The sequence below is a fragment of the Thermobia domestica genome, chromosome 2 (genome assembly GCF_964235325.1).
Source record: "Thermobia domestica chromosome 2, izTheDome1.hap1.1, whole genome shotgun sequence".
Classification (NCBI taxonomy): Eukaryota; Metazoa; Arthropoda; class Insecta; order Zygentoma; family Lepismatidae; genus Thermobia; species Thermobia domestica.
The window spans coordinates 149,761,059-149,778,016 of record NC_137455.1 but is presented as its reverse complement, the minus strand read 5'-3'; the positions used below and the strand labels follow the sequence as shown (position 1 = coordinate 149,778,016).

Sequence of the window (16,958 nt, the reverse complement as noted above, 5' to 3'; positions counted from 1 at the left end):
GATCAAGAATGTCTATCTTATAGCCGGACACAAAATTTCAAACAAAAGTTTTGTCAAATGAGAGACACAATTGAATAACAGAGAGAGAAAAAAGCTAATCATACTGAAACTGGTATTAAAAGAAAAATTGAAACCTCCTTGCCTTTTTCTAATGGCACTTTTATAATCGAACTTCAAATGTGACCGTTCCTTACAATGGTTTTTAGATCCAATACTTATTCTATCATTAAAATGTGTTATTACTTGTCGTCTCTCGCTAGTGTGATATTTTCCGCTTTAATGAAGTACCTCGTAATTGAATATTTAGCAAGTTTATTAACTATAATGTGCTTAGATTTCTGTGGCAAGTCTTCTCTGAATTTTTGCATGTTTAGTTAAATAGGCTAGACACATTTCTAAACATAAAGTAATAATATAATATGAGAGGTTTCAGCTGCTCTTTCCGATGAAACTGTGGCGACTGTGGCGCCGCCATCCAAGGAAGTTGGGTACTACGAACTACTAAAAGCAAGAACGAATCAAATCATTCAGAGCGCGTGAGTCTAATAGAATTAGCCAATGATACACTTAGCTACTGTTAGTAGCAGACGATGGTTAAGTTACAACTCTAGCCGGTAGTGTCGCAGAATCACTTTCGTTGCATTGTTGGAAAAAATCAATTTCCATTAGTTATATAGGAAGTGGTTCATCGGGGTAATCAGTGTTTCTAAATTTCTGAATACGAAAGAGCGGTTTTATTGGTCATATAAATGCATATTTGAAACGTATTTTTTAAAGCTTTACGTACGTCATATTTGAGCCCAATGTGATATAAAAAATATTTTTTACTCATATTTTAGACGAATTTCACTCATTGTCAGACCCTATTGTTCAGAAATATATTTGCCAATATTGGCAACGAGGGTATTTGGAATTTTCTTTCTTAGAAATAGTTACCCTTTTGTAAGACGATTTGAAGGAATACTGCATAGTATGAGGGGGTGTCAACGTGATTGATCAGTCACTTTGAAAAGACCTCAGCCACTGTCTTAATCTCTCCTGCAACTTTGTGTCCAATTTCTTACTTGCATATTGCTGAAAAAAAATATTTCTATCCAAAGAAGCTTTAAATACATGAGAGACGAAAATACTGTGAAAATACTGGTGATCCACGTTTTGAGCACGATCGGAGATATGACCCGGTAAAATAATCCAATGGGCCATCTCCAAAAATCATTACAACTACGTACTTATGATAAAACCCGTCTTTTTTTCTTTCTTTCACACTGAGCATGCAGATATTTTTCGAGTATGTGGGATATGCCTTTAGTGTAGTAGCTTAGCGACTGGATCATGCAAAATGTGATACCAACATGCCACTTTCAGAGATGATAGGCCTATTAATAAAAAGTAAATCCTGATATAGAACCACCTCGACGGGGGTCTTGTTTTAGGTATATGACGTCATCAATATGGCCGCCAACGAATTTCGATTTAACTGAGTTTAAAAATGTATAACTCCATTACCATTCAAGGTAGAAACTTCGTTTCTCCTTTATTTTGCAGAGAATACATTATACCTTTGTCATTATAAATACTTGCCTTATATTGCCGCCATTTTTAAATATGGCGTCTCAAACTGGAAAAATGTTTATTTTCAAAACGATTTTCTATGTTTTATAGCAAATAACTTTGAAACTGCTATGATTATGGAAAAATACTTTGAAACAATCGTCAAAGGTCATTTCAATAGCTTTCGAACGCGACCAGAATCACTGAGGTATCTGAACAAATAACTGAGATAATCAATTTTTTGTAGGACTAAATGTCGAACTTTCGTGAATAATGTTCGAATGTATCCGTAGATGTAGTTATATGGATTTGTAGTTCCACTGGCCCTTTGATAATAGGAACAAAGTACCGCTACCAGTATGTCAGCGAGAGATAAATTTACAACACAATAAACAGTTTTACAATTAAATATGTTAAGAATTTAGAAGAGAAAATATTAGTGATATAGTATGACTGTTAACATCTGAAACGTACTTCAGAGAACTAGGGGAAGTAATTTTTGTTAATCACATTTCTTATTTAGACAAGATCAACTCACAATAAAATGATCTTCTCGATCACACTGTCCATCGCAGGTACACAATAAAGTGCACACTAACCCCAAGTTTTGACACTTGCAAGAAAGTTGACAAAGAGTCTTGCAACCACAGCGAATAAGTTCTCTACAGTGCACAGAAACTTCTGGAAGTAAGGACCACAGAGGATAATAACCACGATCCACCTTCTTCCAACCCCATTTACAGATTTCGGGTATTATGGGCACTTTCTGGAGAGCTTGAGACCAGTAATACCCGGCCTGTAGGGCAGCTCTCAGACAGTGTTGAAATAAGGCTGCCTCTGTAGGTGGGATCCCTTCGTAAGAACAATTCTTTTTCGTCATTAATCTTTGTCGACAGTCATTAACATTTAGTAAAGAGCTAGAGCGATCGTACAGGAGTACGGTGAAGCGTTGAAGAGCTGCAAAGTCCTGAGCTGAAATTTCAACAGGAGTAATTGAAAGTTTGATGAATGTATCCGTTATTTCAGGGAATGCTTGCCATACCTGCCAAGCTGTCTTCTTGCCACGGCCACCAAAAGCGGACACTGTGTCACACCCTGTAAATGCGTGCCAAAATAGCAGGGCTTTTGAGTGAGACTTTCCTAGGCTTGTTGCAATTTCATGGACAGGAATATATCTTTTATTTTTACCAGTCCCATACTCAATCCACAATTGTGATACATTGAGCTCAAAGAATAAAGCAACGGCAATAACAACTACATCAGAATCGACAGTTTTAATTGAAATATTCTTATGTCCGTGGTTGCTGGCATGCAATGCATGCAAGAACATGCGTGTATCTGCTTCTTGTTTGCAGGGCATAAGGCTTGTTACGTCCATATTAGAGTTTGCTGATGCGGTATCATCATATGCACACACAATCTCTCTCTTACCATCAGAATCACTTATGTTCTGTAAGTGTTTACACAGAAGTCGAAATAAATCAGTTTTGTTTTCAGAATTATTCAAAAATAATGCCCATTTTTTGGGAGTCCGTGTGGAGTCTTTCACAAGTATTCTTGGTCCTTTTCCTCGTTGGTCTCGTTCTTCTTTTTTCAGACTGTCGGGATCATAATTGTCAAAGACTATGTCCATTCTAATGACATCACTCGCAAACTTTTCTAAAAATGGTTGAAATGTGTTAGTGTAATACATAGAAAACGTCTGTCCCGGAATAGGTTTCAGCATGTGAGCTAATACTGCTCCATCAAATATAACACACGATACACTAGGTACATCGTATTGTGATATTCCAAGTGGTTCTAAGCAAGAAATAACATCTGATTTTGTTCCCTTGCGCAATTGACCATTTGAAGAGAGTGACGGAGGATACGAAAGGTTTTCGTGAGCAAAGAAGTCTTTGATGTCTCCACCTCGACTTTGACAAGCTATGTATAAGCGAGAAAACAGGCTACAGTCACTCTTTAAAATTGACTCCTTGAGTCCCTTCTTCGTTCCTTCTTTTTGCGATGTGTGAAAGAGCGAAAGTTTATTTCTTTTAATCGGTTCTCTTAAAGGCGTGTTGCATTCGATGAGCTGTTTCCGAACAAATGTTTTGTACTGTTGCTTTCCCAATTCTTCTGCTTTGAAGACAGACTCAGCTGCTTTCTCATCCATAACAGCATATGTGGCAATGCATATTAGGGCTCCATTTTCTTGAGCAAATGGATTTCTGTCATCATCTTCACATCCATTTACTAAAGCTTCCACATGTTTTTTGAACCTAGAGGAAAAAGCGTCTGTATCTTCATGATGACTGTGATAATCTGAATCGTCTATTATTCCTGCTTCTTTCTCAAATTCGGTTAGTAATCCTGCAATCACTGGTCCCGAAACCATCCAACGCAGAAGAGCACTTTCATTGTCAAAGAGACTAATGGCACCTCCTTCACATTTTAGATCCTTATTACATTGTTCATGTAACTGGTCATGGGACATGTACGAATAATTACTGTTTGTCTTTCTTCCCACAAAATTACCTTTCTGAAATTCATCATATACTTGAGGGTTTCGTACATTCAACTCTTTCAAAGACTTTACGAATACTGACATCCAACGGGCATAATTGATATGATCCAGAGCGAACATCCAAGGACAAATCCAATCCAATGCACTACAATAGAAGGAAAATTTCGCCGATCGAATACTGTCCAGCAAATAAAAAAGAAGTGATTCAAGGTTCATGGCCGTGTACCAAAATTTGAATTGGGCCGATTGAGTCTGTCTTAGTGCTACCCAGTCATGTAATGTGAGAATTTGCTCATTTTGAGTTGCGTTATTTGCGTACTCAGAGTAGGCTTTATTCAGAAGGATGTATAAGGCTGCCATTGTTACCTGATGAGCATAACGTGAACGTTTAACATGCGAAGAACTGAGACAACTCTCTGCTTTTCCAGATGGGTAGACATTCGCTTCAACGAGCATTTCTGTCCAACCACTGCCCCGCAGCCAGTCACCCAAAACGCCCAATACAGCCATTTCTATGTGAAGGCCTCCCATCATCACAACTACTTGATCTTCTCCATACTGGTCGGGGAGCAACCACTGAAGTTGTTTTGCTATTGCATACACTGGCTGGTCGCAAGTGATCACTGGCGTTTGATTAGGATTTATTGAGCGCAATATGTTCCGCACAACGTCTATCGCATGTCTAACCATTGCAGGGGAATTAACTGAGTCACGGAATAATGGAAGTACAGCAATTTCACTTTGTGATGGTCCATCACAGTCTTCCTTATTATTGGAATGGAATGCTGACCATGATAAAGGTTCAGTGCTATCTCCATATCCTAGCACGGTTGTTTCAACAGCACTAAGCCACTCCCTAGCTTCTACTAGACTGTTTGTGTGGGTCCAAACCAATGAATTCACGGTTGAAAGTGGCACTTCAGGACGCTGTGTTGGTGTATTTGGGAGCTGTGTATACCAGTCTGGTAACTGATTAACACTCTTCGTCCATTTTCCGTTGATTTGCAGGTGACATGAGGCTGGTTGAAACTGGCTGTGTGACTGAATTAATGAAATAGCTGTACCATGAAATAATTTAACAGACGTACTTGATGAAGGATTGTGGTCCAGATTATCGATGGCAGCGCAGGTAAACACCTCTTTCTGAAAGTTTGGGATGCAGATGTTACTTGAATCAGCGTATGTTTCAGTTATCTGATTTGAGATTGTAGATGACACTTCCAGAACACGATCATATGAAACTGATAATCCTAAATGTGCCAATCTGTCAATAATACCTCGTTTTCTTGTTTTTGCATGAATCATCAAACCAACATATAGCGGTAAAGGTGTCTCTGTATCTCTCTGGTGCCGAACGTTCGTAGTGGGTTCTTTTCTCTTTCGCTTTATGCAGTTGTGACGAATTAACTGGGAAATCGATAGTGCAGCTGTATTAATTGTTTTATCCTCTTCTTCCTCTATAGTAGGACCTTCCAAAATCATGCCCACTAGTGCGGACAGAGCTGCTGGGACGGAACCTTCCTGACAATGTGATGAAAAAGATCCATTAAATGTGGACAGTGTAGAAAATATTTCTCTGCGTATGATAGCTGCTGCTTTTGCTATATATATACCGTCTTCTTCTGTGCTCACTGTCCTATTTCTCAGTAGATCGCCTACTTCATCTTTGCACACCAACAACACGTCTCTTCCACTTTGGTATGCTTCCAAACGTGGAATGCAGGCAAGTATTTTTGTCTTTAGCCTTGTGCTATGGACATATTTGGTTGCCTCAGTTGCTCCTAACATGGTCATTCTTTGGATGACAGCCTGAGTGATTTGCGACAGTTTGAAAACGGGAACTGTTTCGGAGTGTTGAATGATATCATCCAAATGATTTATAATGTCGGTGGATGCAGCGCTGTAAATGACAGCTTCAGAAGCATTTTGGGTATGTTCTTCGCGATCAAGTTTCCTGACACGATTGTACAAGGAAGCTAAACACTTTTTGTGGTATTTTGCTTCGGTTGCAACCAGATCACCAACACTTACTTTTGCTAGCAACTTTGTATCACACAGACGGGTAGCAGCCATTCGCACACGATCACTAAGCTCCAAAGTACGAACATTAACTAAATTGTCTTTGTTATCTTCCAGATCACAAAACAAACACGTTGTTCTTACACTAGTCAACTGACAAGATGAACGGGTTGCAGCAAGATGCTCAATGCCATCTTTCCCTTTCTTCTTTCTAGCTCGGTCCAACTTGACTTGGTTGTATTCACTCCGGCATGATTTGTGAAACTTTGCTTTGTTCTGGAAAAGCACTTGCACTGTTTCACTACTATCATTTTTTATGCTATGGAATATTATATTCTTCGGAAGTCCAATTTCTGCTTCATATTCCCTTAAATCTTTTACGAGACTGGCATATCCTAATGTTTTCTCACTTCTTTTACTATCTGCGGGGCATATTAACTTCTGGCACAGAACACACAACTCCCATTTTAGGCACGACACTGAGGAACCAAGTGCTGCAGTACTGCTGTCTACCTCAACCGCTTCCCATTTCCTTTTCTTCGACATATCGGTTCAGTTAAAGAACATAGTAAATTATGTCACACATGACGTACTGCTCCTGGAACACAAACCAAGAACAACAATATATTAGAAATACCAAAAAACAGAAAAATAAATCATATAATATTATGCATAACATATATTTAAGAGTCGACGGCAATCTTGGGTTTATGACGTCATATACTCGCCTTTTGCCTCAAAGAAAAGACAATAACTTATGTCACTTTATGATTCTACATATGAAAAAAGATATTGGTGGTTGTTGCACGTTTCTATCGTTTCTCTAATGCGAGAAATAAATAATTTTCATAATCCGTATTTAAGCCATGGCGCCATACTGTGTTTATGACGTCATATACTGGCTTCTAGAAACAAAGGGGAGCCAATCACATGTTATGTCAAGATTCTTCACATCCAAAGAAAGAGATTGGCGGTTATTGCATGTTTCTATTATTTTTTCTGTAGCGAGAAATTCTCATTTCTCGTACCGGAAATAAACCGCGGCGACCATCTTGGATTTATGACGTTATAAAGGGTTTTCATCACGGACAGAAGATAAACACTTATGATTTGCTATTCTCCACGTTAAAAGGAACATACTGGTAGCGGTACTATGTTCCTATTATCAAAGGGCCAATGGAACTACAAATGCCATATAACTACATCTACGGATATTCACGAAAGTTCGACATTTACTCCTACAAAAAATTGATTATCTCAGTTATTTGTTGAGATACATCAATGATTCTGGTCTCGTTCGAAAGCTATTGAAATGATCTTTGACGATTGTTTCAAAGTATTTTTCCATAATCATAGCAGTTTCAAAGTTATTTGCTATAAAACATAGAAAATCGTTTTGAAAATAAACATTTTTCCAGTTTGAGACGCCATATTTAAAAATGGCGGCAATATAAGGCAAGAATTTATAATGACGACAAAGGTATAATGTATTCTCTGCAAAATAAAGGAGAAACGAAGTTTCTACCTTGAATGGTAATAGAGATATATATTTTTAAACTCAGTTAAATAGAAATTCGTTGGCGGCCATATTGATGACGTCATATACCTAAAACAAGACCCCCGTCGAGGTGGTTCTATATCAGGATTTACTTCTTATTAATAGGCCTATCATCTCTGAAAGTGGAATGTTGGTATCACATTTTGCATAATTGGGCCCTTTTATGCTGCTAAGCTACTAGACTACTTAAGCCAAGTGTTCTAAGTAGTGTGGAGTTTTTTTTTTTTTTTTTAAAGCAGTATCTACTTTCATTTCAGCATTTGCTTGGGGAAGGGGAGGATTATGGAATATAAGAAGAGTTTCGTCTTTTTTATTTGTACATTATTATACTATTGATTGAAATGTTCCCAATATATAACAAACTTGGGGAGGGGATTTGCTCCCGCTCTAAACACTCCTTTATGTTTTAACTTTTACATGTTTTAACTTTTTATGGTAAAAATATGACCTAATATATATATATATCTCATATTAAGGAGGGATTTTGATATATATATATATATATATATATATATATATATATATATATATATATATATATATATATATATATATATATATATATATATATAATAGAAATTATGAATCCGGTTAAGTATTTTGTAATAGTATTCTCAAGAGCAAGTAAAATATAACCTTCACTACCGACGATTTTCATGTATTTATTTAAAATTTGGTTTTCCAGCGAGAGTCTTATAAGTGTGGGAATCTAAGATCATAGCATGCGAAGTGAAATACGATTTTGTCAGTGATATTAAAGAAGCAAATAAACAGAAATAGGCTAATGAGAATAGAAAATGTAATGTATTTCTTCTAAATATATTTAGAAGATAATACAAATATACTGTAGGTCTACATTTTAAAGCTAAAGCCATAGTTGCTAACTACACTGGACAGCTTCTCTTGACATAAACCAATTCAAAGAACTCGGATATGGCCAGACGAGAGATAAATGACCGTTCGAATTCACCAGATGGTGTTGGCGTTGCGGGGTCCACCCAGCATGATGAGAACAATTGAGGAGCTATTTGAAAGAAAGAAATAGCGAACTCCGGTCTAGAAAGCCAGCATTAACCGCGACTGTAGCCGAGTGATGACTACACAACATTCCAAAAAGTACGAGTGCTAAAAGCTGCCTAATAAGCTCTGGCCTCCTATGAACTGTTGCGCCAGGAAATTGAATTATTGAAGTACAGGCTCGTAGCCAGCTCGGTTTCTTATGACAGAACAGAAATAAATATTGAAAGGTCGATGACAAAAAATCAAGTAATACTACAAAACGTTTTTAAAATTTATTACTTATGGAATCTGTAACAGTGTTCTACCTCCTTTCACAGTGTACATTGAGACAAAAATGTTACATGGCGAACGTAAAATCGTGTGTTACATTTGTAAATCCTGTAGTTTTTGGACTTAACGCACAGCAAACGTATAACTGAAAACGCACGTTTTATAATACTTTCTGTATAAGTGTTCCATCTGTACGTACTTTCCGTATAAAAATGTAGGCGATCAGGATCTCAGATACAAATGGACGTATATAACATATAGCCAACGAAGGTAACATACGTATATGTATGTAATATAAGGAAGACTGTTAGATATCCTGCATCCTGCAACGGCATGATGTAACATCTAAGTGCAGAACCTATGTAGAATATGAATAATGTATGCTCCGTACTGATTTCTGTAGTAAGCAAGAGGATTCCGTATATTTGTACAATATACCGCTGTCCACAGAACGGATTTTTCTCAATGTTTATACTATAGTAACAAATGCAGTATCACGGTATACAAACCCAGGAGTACGAAGGTTCATCATTAACGTACAAATATTAAAACAATACACTGAAAAAATACAAACTAGACTTACTGAATCATGCAAAAAAAATTGGTAACATTGTTAATTAAAATATTTGGGAATTACATGGTTCTAGATCAGGAGCAAAAAGAGGGTACTTAGGTTTGAAATTCTTGAAATGGACAAAGACCTATGGGAGGTACTTGGTGCACCTATGTGTATCATTTTACGCAGAAAGAGTAAAATGCGATAAACTAAATTTAATTTAGTACCGATAATAACTTAGTAACATTTCATATAGGTTTTTTTTTTTTTTTTGGCCAATTTTAAAATTCTCTACAATGTTCTGTTTTAAAGGGGACCAAAAAAAAATAATTTAGAGATGCTTCGTGACATTTATTTTAAACATTTCGTTACATTTCTTGTTAGCGAATCTTTCATCCCTCCTACTGACTACGTGCAATTATAAGTTACCACCATAAAAATAAAATGTGAAGTATAAGATAGTACCTAAGTACTACTACTACATTTTATATCTCACAATCAGTAAACAGTTGTTCAATGAAACAAACACACTGAGTAAATCTACAGTTCAGGTTATTTGAAACTACAATCACAGTAGCGAATGAGATATATTGCAATTCAATGAACTTTTTTTTTTTTTTAAAGAAAATAAAATGGTGCTCACTCTCTTGAGGATAATCCACTCAAACGAAGAATAAACAAAACAACATAAAAAGAAGCTTGAGAGTGGCAAACCTGTTACGCAGGCTCTCAGAGAGTAAGAAAGAATGTTCTGACAGAACATTTGTTATTCTTCGTTTCATCCATGAACAGTTAATATAAATAAGATGGCGCCATACTACATTCATGACAATTAACGTTGCTTTTATTCTTGCATTTGGTAGCTGAAACTGCTATACATTTTTTAAGTGGTATTTTGCATAAGGTCATTTTGTATAAGAATGACTTTCCTTTCAGTTGTAAATGTTCCATCAGACCCTTGTTGTGGAATAAAAGTCTCACTGGTTGATTAATTTTTTACATATACACAAAGATTTATAAGAGAGAGGGTAAAATCACAGATGTTGAATGTAACCTGATTTAAAAGAATGTTGCATGCAATTTGTTCTTTAGTATATCGTACGGTTAGGTGTTAAAAATGAAAAAAAAAATCGTTGTTTCTAAATTTTTGTTTAATGCAATGTACTTTCGTCTATTATATATTGTATTTATTTATACATGTTTATCTGGTTTCTACAACAAGGCAATACCATTTATTATCGAGATTCACTCTACGAAAGTAATACACCGTCAAAGTTATTTTCATGCGTTTTAGCAGCCTTTCCTAACACATGCGTAAATGTCAGCCGATTTCCAGTAGATCTAAGGTTACAGCCACATATAATGCCTGTCAGTAGCCTATGCATTGTGTATATAGCTATGATATTAAAATAAAACAACTCTCAAGGTACAAGCATTCTGAATAGGTAACGTTGCAGTCCTGGGTTCAATTTCTGGTAGCATAGCCGCCCATGAGGGAAGAAGGGAGCAAGCTCGACAAATGTGGGGTCCGGGCACTCGGAAAGCCTCTTTTGTTTTTTCATTCAATTATGATTTTTTTTTTCAAGTTTGGAATGCGCTAAACTACCTGTGATGCGTGATCATATGTAACAAAACTTTGCCAGCAATACTCTTTCATTGGGACAGTTTTCATATTTAAAATATTGAAAAAATTGAAGAAACAAAGATATTTTGTAACTATTGTTATAGGTATATTATTTTTGAAACAGCTGTGAGCTTTCGTACATGCACCTCTGAATCGAGTCGCACAGCATGACGTTTCTACAACAACGCGAAAATTAGTGGCTAATAGCTCACACACATACTGACCATAGCGTTTTCACTATGCATAACTCATCACGTGACAGAATTTCCCCTCCCATGTTCTGGCTCGCTGACTAGCTTCGCGCCAGAAGTCATAGCTCTTCCGAAAGTAATCTGCCTATGCTTGGGTATTTTCGTAGAATTGAAATTGGTAACGGTACTGATGACCGTTAAGGGGCTGAAGCTCACAGACAATTTGGGAGCCCGCTAAGAATGTCTAAGTACCCAGAGAGAAAATTTGCCGTAGGGTCCATGAAATATATGGACCGACGGCCCTGCAGGTAGAGGCAGAATTGTTACTATTGATCCACCGTCATGAAGTGACTTGTATTATTCTTACTATTATTATTAAGAATATTACATTTCTTTCCTGCCATCTACGCTAGAAGAGACAACGAGAAATGAATGATGGTGATTAAGTAAATGCTGAAAGGAAAATACATAATGCTTTGACCAAGATTCAAACTCGCGATAGACAGATCTTGCGATTGCCAGCTTAATGCCGTGTTTAGATGATTCGACTCAGCCGATATGAGGTGATCTTAAAAAATACACTTATGCTGTGGAAAAGATAAGAACAATTTGGTTTGCAGGATATATTACACGAAAAAAACGGAGAACCACCCATGTATTGGTGGGAGGTAGAATTTCTGATGGTAACAAACTGAAAATAATGTGAGATAAGCACGTAATGCCGAACAGAAACGAAAATGCACAGGGGCGCGAAAATTAGGAAATGTATCTATATGGTATTACCAGTGGTCGAAATGGAAAATAACAAGTTCCAGTATATTTCTGTACTTCAATATCGCACTACATCGTTCAATAAAATGTCGATTTTTAGCATTAAAGTAGACAATCTATTTTTTCTTCGCTTATATAATAATAATAATAATATGATAGAGCATATGCTTTATTGGGAAAGTCCTGTGATCGAATCTCAGACCAGTCATCTTGATTGGAGTTTTCCATGATTTGTTCTCAGCCACACCATGTAAATACTGGCATGCGCCATTATCAACTCCTTTGTCATATAACCTCTAATTTTTACGCTCCCATCTACGGTATCCTAGCCCAATAGAATCTTAAAAGATTATTTTACAAGGATATAAAGTACCTCATTTCATGATGTAAGTCAAAGTTATTATTCCAACATTTTTAAGAAATACTTTGTATATACAAGACAATCCGAATTAGCTTCAGCGCAGTTCTTCAGACAGCCAATGCAGGCGAATTCGTTTTTCTTCTCAGAGAATCAAGATTAACTTCCATTCCTAACCAAAGATAGAACCAATTTCTAGGGTTTGAAGTTTTCGGTGGTGATACATTGGGTTTCAAAGACACTAAATATGGCATTGTGTTCAAGTTAGTGAGTTTCTTGTGGGATCGTACAACTGAAAATTTGTTCACACTCTTTCATAGTGTGTTCACAACAGCAAATAGTGGCTGTAAACAGGGTTTTTGGATTTTTCTAGGCCAAAACCCCCCAGTTTTTTTGGAGGGAGCAGTAAAACACACAAAAAACATAATAAACCGGAAAAAATATCTCCAAAAATATACTGGAAAACTTGGATTGAAATAATAACCTTAATGTGTTAATAATTACTTCCTTCAATGGTGTTCCTTAGTACACGCCTGGAGTCAGAATTGACTTATAAATGTGTATTTATCAAGAGATCATCACCGGAACAGAATACCATTGAAAGAAATGATTGGCATGATTCATAACGAATTTTGATTGCGCTTGATCAAATTCACATATGTTATATTGTTCGTGATTGCTTCACGGAGAAACGGCTCAACCGTTTGAAATGAACTTTTGGATACGGTTATAACGTATCTTAAATTGGTTTCAATTTTTATGGCAGTTTATTTGTTCCGTAAATGAGAGGTCTTTCAGAAATTTGTAGTAAACTTAATAAGACTTTGACGTTATTTTGTCTACTAAAATATAATTTTACTTATTTCTTAATGGTTTATTTAAAGATTTCTTCCATTGGTACTTGTTTTATAAAGTCCTCCTTGCTGGTCTAGTAGCTACTGGTTAGCGCTGGACCTCAAGTTTTGCCTATTCAAGATTCGCCTAATACCTTCTAGCTATGCAAACGTCAATTAAACCTATGACACAAAGTTGATTTGCTTATTAGGCGAAAGTTGAACTTTTTAAAGAACTTGGTTTAGCTCGCATACGTTGGTAGTCCTGCACCTCATCAGTAGTTAACATTTCCTCTTCAAACTATTTTCGCACTCTTATTAATAAGTCCAGTATATAGGGGGAAATTTTGGCAAACCCAGCAAAAATTAGTAGCTTAATGAAACTTGCAGGTTAGCTTCCTTTCATCAAATATAGTAATATCCCGAATGTTCTCGACAGGGCCGGCCTTAGGTGGTGCGGGGCCCGATTGGGAACATTATGCGGGGCCCTAGGTTGAAAACTAAGTTGCACCAAGATCTGCAGAACCAATATATATACACATTGCGTTCTCTCTGCTGGTCTAGCGAGTTGAGTTGATTTTAACGTCCCTTTCAGCAGCGAGGCTATATCAGACGGGACCTGCTGGTTAACGTGGGATCCGAAGCACATGAGCCCACTCCAAGAATGGAACCCGGGGCTCCCATGTCAAAAGCGTGTACCTAATCCTAACGCTTAGCCACGAAGGAGCTCTGCTGGTCTAGTAGTTACACCCATTTACCTTTATAACGTTTTCTATTTGCAAAATGTTTCATTGAAAACGCCCACCCTTTTCATTGCTTATAGCAGCTAATTTTTCAGAAAAATAATTCAAATGGAAATGCAGACAGTGAATGAATTTTAAAATACATATTTTATCCTTGTGCCTCGCAATTTTTCAAAAAAGTTCTGTACCAGTGTTTCATAGTTGTCTTCCCTTACAAGGAAACCTATCAACGTCGAAGTCTAGTTACTTGACCAAACTTGGCAGAGAAGTGTGGAATATCAAAAAACGAATGTAAGCAAAATTTAAAGCGGTTCCGTCCATAAAGACGGCCACAGTGGCCAAAAACCTGATTCAAATAAGCCATAGCAATGTGTTTCAAGTTTGGACATTTCATTTTATTTGTAAAACGGGTAAGGAGATGAAAAACAAAAACACATTAACAGACACCGGGTGGAAGTAGACATCTATTCGAGGATATGTTTATCTTGACTGCCATCTTGAAGTCGGCCATCTTGTATCTCACTCGACTTTTTTAAATAGGAAAGGGGTCATATAATATACCACATTGGGCTAGAATTTTACGAGAAATTCAATGGTGAAGTTTATGTTTTCATAAGTTTAAATTTGTAAGACATAATGAAATTTATATTGATATGAATTCGTTGGTTGAAAGATTTCTTAACAGCTGTATCTTTTTGAAAAGAATTCAAGTCAGGAAAATCTAATGTGCGCTAGTGAGAACATAGTATGTAGCTACTTACGAAAAGTATAATCACTTGAAATCATTATCGACTGCAGACAAAATGAAACGGTGATGAGACGCTCACAAACCTTAAGAAACTGATGGAAGATGGATTACATATTTTCCATTGGATTATTCGAGTTGAGTTGATTTTAACGTCCCGTTCAGCAGCGAAGCTATATGAGACCTGGACCTACTGATTAACGTGGAATACGAACCACATGGGTTCCCGCCGGGAATCGAACCCAAGTCTCCCACACCAAAGGTGCGTATGGTAACCGCTTAGCCACGAAGGAACTCTTGGACTATTCGAGTTAGAAGACAAACCTTCATAAGCAGCCACCTGTTCAGTACGTATTATAGTATATATTAGGTTTTCATGACTTGATCGTTTAAAAAATACAACCATGGGATTTTTCGCAGGAGAGGGCAAAGTTTGTCCTCTGGTTTTGTATTTTTAATATCCCGGTAGCTATAATAAGAGAAAGGAGATAAGGGAATCGCACTGAGGCTGATTTATTTGATACCATCTCGGTATTCATGGCAGTATCACATGGAATAATTAATAACTTTTATTTAGTGGGGTGTTCAAACTAACAGAGGGTGTGCACCAAGAACAATGATATACATTTCAACACAAACTCAAAGAAAACAACATTTTTACGCCCAGGGGTGTGTGTAAGAAAATTTGGGGGAGTGTTAGAGATGTTGGTTATGTGGAGAATACTCAGAACAATAGAACAGAAGAACAGAAGTTGTACACGTAGAAAAATAAAGATACTACTGCAGCATTAAATTCACAAGATATTTGCTTATTCGCGGAAACTTAAGATAAACTATTCATTTACTTGTTACGAGGAGCCCATACCCCCCCCCCTCCTTCTAGAGTCCATGGATGTCCCTGTATTGCAATATGTTGTGTCTACTTGAGAACCGAGAGTAGCAGAGCCATCTTAACGCTACCATAACCACTTGGCGGAGGTCCCGCGAACAGAATGGCATGTATTAATTACATGTATTAGGAGCAAAATTTAGTTATAGGAACCACAACACACTTGTTTGCTCTGGAGTCTGATGTGCTGTTAAAACGGCACTGCACAATAGATTAGACTGGACAGTAGAGTAGACGGCACTAGCGCGGGGCCCCCTTAGGTGCGGGGCCCTATTGGGAGCAATCGGTCCAATCGGCTTAAGGCCGGCCCTGGTTCTCGAACATCTCTCTTGAACTTCATCCAATGTGACTACCATATCAAATTTGGCCATCACTGTCTATAGAACAACCATTTTTTTCTTGATTTCTTACCTTAGGTTCAAATCTATGGTCTTGGAACTTGTAACAAAATATTCTGTAAATAAAATTTCCTTTGTTTGATATATAATCCATCTTTATATGTCAGTTAGATATAAAGTTACGTATGATAGAGTAGGATTGCATCGCTTAATCTTGTACTTGTGTTTCTTTCAAGCGTATTTTTTCTGAGTTCCTTGTTTTTCATACATAAACTATTTATATAAATAAAAAAATAAAGAAAATATGTCAACATGCCATCATTACAATTGATATATACAAAATATGACGCATTTGAGAATGATGAGGCATTATACGATAGTTTCTAGTCCGTTAATCAAAATTCATTTTTTAATAAACGATATAAATAATTTATAGTCCATAAAATATACAAAAAAAATAACCTATCCCTGACACGGTGCACTGTTGGGACACAAACGATACGATTGAGTTGGATCTGACCCACTGTTACTTTAGATAAAAAAAAAAAAAAGTCGTTGAAACAACGAGTTTAAAGGAGAGCGTTTATATTTTAGTAATTAAAGTTTCTTATAATATATTCTGCTTCTTTCAGAACAGGAAAGGTACCTATTACTATGAAAAACTAAAAGGAAAAAAGAAAGAAGAAACTTCTAAGAATTAGATATGGCATCCATATTGGGTGAAGCTTAAGGTGGAAGCTGTTCTGCAAGTTTCATCAAGTTACTAATTTTTCCTGGTCAGACTCCTACATAAAAAGCTTGAACTTAATTGAAAATTAACATTTCCTCTTGAAACTATTCTCGCGTTCTGATTGGACGTTTTCAGACTTATGCTGATTCTTGGTGCTTTGTTTTACTTTTATTTTATGATATATGCAAACTCTCGTATAATTTATGTTACTTCATTTTATATTTTCCATAGTACATTGTCATATCTCGTTGCCAAA

At 36.7% G+C, this 16,958-nt stretch overlaps 1 protein-coding gene across 3 annotated transcripts in view; it reads left to right on the top strand.

Annotated features, from left to right (window-relative positions):
- Positions 1-16,958, top strand: part of Tsp (Thrombospondin) — a 265,557-nt gene that overhangs the window by 111,945 nt on the left and 136,654 nt on the right. The gene's annotated exons all lie outside the window — the stretch shown is intronic.